Source organism: Pituophis catenifer, unplaced genomic scaffold, assembly GCF_029215685.1.
Source record: "Pituophis catenifer annectens isolate HBS135680 unplaced genomic scaffold, rPitCat1.0.hap2 SCAF_7, whole genome shotgun sequence".
NCBI lineage: Eukaryota > Metazoa > Chordata > Lepidosauria > Squamata > Colubridae > Pituophis > Pituophis catenifer.
The window spans coordinates 44778318-44782955 of record NW_027256887.1 but is presented as its reverse complement, the minus strand read 5'-3'; positions in this window follow the sequence as shown (position 1 = coordinate 44782955).

Here is a 4638-nt window from a genome sequence, read left to right as displayed (position 1 = left end):
GGAAACATGATTTTCCTTTTTGTCTTCAAACTGTCAAGTTTGGGCAGGTAGGTAGAAACCAAGAAAAGCAATAGTAGCACCTTCTCTCACTTAAAAAAAAGAAAAGAAAAGCTAAAAAATATCACCAACAGAAATGTAAAATAAACCCTCAAGAACCCTGCGACTCAAGCTGAAAAATAAATGCCTGTTTTTCAGAGGAAATAAATATTTGAGAAATCACACGACAGATTGCAGATTCACTCCAAGTTAGACTTAACAGAATGTAAGTTCACATTCTTGCTGCAATCTCAACTTCACTTTCTGGTTTTCTTTTTTAGCTGAGAAAATTTAGAAAATATAACAATAGCCCCTCAAACACTAGGGAATATATATCCACTACATCTTGATTTTGATCCATCCTCTAAAGTGGGATCTTTTATAAATGAGAAAGCCCCTATCTGAATTACAGGCCTCTTTCAGCTAGAATCAGAATACCATTAACAAAACTTAAAGAAAGATAAGTACGTACATGTTGTAATAATTCCCTGTGTTGAATTTATTGAATAAAGCAAAGAGGAAGCAGATTCCTTAACAAATAAAAATCTAATTGCCACACATGAAAGGGAATTCATATCCTTTAATAAAACTGAGTATGACAGAGTTTAGTGCAGCAAAATTCTTCAAAGTAATGGCAATATAAATATTGAATAAAATCAAACAGTCTGCTGTGCCTAAGATGAGATGTATGCTCAGCAGGTTATGTTTGGAAAATATGCAATAAAAGCACCTTTCAAAGAATATCAACTTTTACTTAGGAACCCAGAAATAAAAAATTCAAAGAGAAATCATATAAAAGGTATGTCAACAATAATGGATTCAACAGACAATCCAATCAATAGCATTGCTTTTAGGTACTTTGCAATAATTCTCATATTTCCCTTTGGTTCAATGATCCAAAATGTTGGACTGAGAAAAAGGGAAAAGTGATAAAAAAAATTGTAAGTTATTATTCATTTCCAAAGAGTCTAGCTATATAAAAATAAACAGATCAGGAGACCATCTGATTCATGAATACAAGATTTGTCTAGCTCTCCTCACAAAGTGCCCAATAATTTGTTTCCCAAGGAGATCCTAGTACAAAACATGACAATGTTTCTCTTTCTCCATCAATGTCACAAAATGGCTAAACTGCGGTAGTCTGTAGACATAACACATTAAAATTATGTTTCATAAAGCACCTGGAACTGTCCTACATATTCTGTTACTTGAAGTGCAGACTCAAAATGGCCTAGTCTCCTTTGTAGTAGCAATTTGACAGCTCATGATCTATTGGGCCATTGTTTCTTTACCAAAACAGAGAAACAGAATGACCAAGGACAAAAAAAAAAAAAAAGCAGTGGGAGCAGGAGCAACTTCTGACTTTCTGAAGGCTTGACCATGGCTGACAACCCTCCAGCAGCCAATTGGGGGCTGGTCTACCTGGCCTCCAGTGGGCTAGGGTGAAACCATTCTACCTATCTCCAAGGAGAAGCCAGCCTATCCAAGTTTCTTAGGACAGAAGTAGTCCACTGAATTTCTGAGAGGCAGTGAATCTCTTAGAGCAGGGATGTCAAACTAACGTCATCATGGCGGCGTCATATGACGTATTGGGACTTTTTTTCCCCTCGCTAAACCAGGCGGGGCCAGCACGTGACCCAACTGGCCGATGGGCTGCAAGTTTGACATCCCTGTCTTAGAGATCAAATAAAAAAGGATTTAAATATTACTAACTAAACACAATAAATAAAATACTTAGTGGATTAGTCAAAGCACCCTCAATACATTTCAGAAAAATAGATGATGATGAGATGATAGATAGATAGATAGATAGATAGATAGATAGATAGATAGATAATAGGAAACAAATTGGATAAAATACTTTCATCCACCCAGAGTTATGTCCAAAGGAAAGAGTTTTGTCATAATTTCAGTAAACCAGTAAAATAACTAAAACTGGCAATTTTTTCTTTCTGTCTATGAACAGTGTCAGGTCATGTAACAGAATAGAAAATTAATAAGGTTGGAAGGGACTTCTGGACAAATGGCTGTCCAGTCTCTTCTTGAAAACCTCCAGGATGGAGTGTGAATAATGCTGTTACCAAAGCCACAGAATGACAGCATTTGGGAATAAGTCATGATAGCAACAATACAGGCAGTCCTCAATTTACAACAATTTATTTAATGACCATTCAAAATTATAAGGCACTGAAAAAAGGGACTTATGACTATTTTTCACACTTACAACCATTGCAGCATCCCTATTGAATCACGGTGGCGCAGTGGTTAGAGTGCAGTACTGCAAGCTACTTCTACTGATCACCAGCTGCCAGCAGTTTGGCAGATCAAATCTCACCAGGTTCAAGATTGATTCAGCCTTCCATCCTTCTGAGGTCGGTAAAATGAGGACCCAGATCGTTGGGGGTAATATGCTGACTCTGTAAACCGCTTAGAGAGGGCTGTAAAGCACTATGAAGCAGTATATAAGTCTAAATGCTATTGCTATTGCTATTGTCACATGATCAAAATTGAATGTTTGACAACTGGTTCATATTTATGATGATTGTTGTGGCCTGAGGTCATGTGATCACCTCTTGTGACCTTCTGACAAGTAAAGTCAATGGGGAAGCCAGATTCACTTAACAATCCTGTGACTAACTTAACAATTGTTAAATTCACTTAACAACTCTGGCAAGAAAGGTCATAAAATGAGGCAAAACTCACTTAACAAATGTCTCACCTAGTATCAGAAATTTTGGACTCAATTGTGGTCATAAGCGGAGGACTATCTGTATAGCTGTCTTTAAAAGACATAAAGACACATTTAGTTGATTAATACAATGTTATTATTTCCTTGGAGTGTAAATAAATACTTTTCATATGGAATATTTCAACATCATGAATGAAGGTGAATATACGTGTCCCAGGATAATATTGCAGGATCCAAAGCTTGGAAGACAAACCTCTGTTCCCAATGACAACCCATATTGGATCCTATTTCAACATCCATTTCCCTTCTTGCAGAGAAATGGCTTTCTTGGTACATGGGAAGGGATCACAGCCTTCTGCACTGGTAGCATGCTGCACCTATGGGCAAAGCCATATCCCACCCACTCAGGAAAGAAATGTGCAAAATACAATTCCGCAGGACCCTTAGCCTCCAAAAATTAAGTTGAATTTCCAAATGGAACTCCTGCTTTCCAGAAGATCACCACAGCAAGCAGGAAATCAACTCCAAAGAAACAACAGTTGCATGGAGCATGCTTGACTCTATTTTCCAGGAGAGAATTCTGGAGTAGAATTGAAATAAATCAGGACCATTTGTGGTCCATTTTTTGTCATTATTTTTAAAATCAATATATATCTTACGTTGTCTTTCTGTACAATTCTTACAAAATATTAGATGATGAGGATGAAGACGACGACTGCATAAGGCAATAGTAGTAACAATAATATTTGGCTTTGCAATCTATTGAGGCTTGGCAGAAAATGTTACTCTTGGGACCATGGCAAGGGTAACATGACAAATGAAATAAACTTGAACCAACAGCATTTAGGATCATATAAATTAAAAAAAAACATATGAGGATTCACTGTAGTGTCTCTTGAACATGAGTATTACCTCTGTTTTGTGATGGAACTTCTAACAGCCATATGAGGAACTGAAAGACCAAAGTCAGAAGTAAAGAGTAAAGGGATCAGACACCTTCATTACAATAATAATGCACCAGTGTCAACCACTCTTTCCACTGAGAAATAACCATCTCTTGGTCAGCCAACACACACAGACAGGAAAATGAATAAAAATTAGAACCTTGGAAAAATAAAACAAAAATATATGGCTGGAAGCTTCTAATAGCCAGCTGCTAATTTTCTGCTCTACTTATGCCATTTCTAATAGTTGAAAAAAATTAAAAAAAAAACTAATTAGGGTCCTAGAATCTTGTCCTGTTACTTTTTGAGTAACAATCAGGAAAAGGCCTGTTAAGAAATATGAATCTGCAATAGACAGTTTTAATCATACAGAGAAACACATATGAAGGAAAATGTGGCTGCAAGATAGAAAATGAATCATTTCCAAAAGTCAATTTTTGATTCCCAAAATAATTTTACAATATACTGAGTTTTAAATGGTTAATTTCAAGAATAATCAGTAAGACTGATATTTTGCGATATTTTGTTTCTGACCCTAAAGCAAATCACTCCCACAAAAGAAGGACACATGCTAATAAAAACAACCACTTTTTAATATTTGAGAAATACAGTCTTATGAGAAAGGAAGTAATAAATATTCAAGACTAAATAATAGCATTAAGAAAAATAAATTTACTAAGATGAAGTCAACCACAATTTGGGTTTTTACACTTTGTCCTCCACTCCATCAGAGATTTTGATTTCATTAAGTTTGAATGAAGGTTTGATGCATCTTAGGATCATTTAGTGGAAAAAACACACTTGCTTTCATAATGGCAGAAACAACTAGTTAACATGTCACAGCATGGTCACCTAGGCATCAGCAAGACCAGCAGTTGGCAATACACTGGGAATGGGCATTGCTGGGAATACCAGAGAAGTCAGTCACATATGGCATTCCCGCATCCTTTTTTGAAGGGTGTCCTCCAT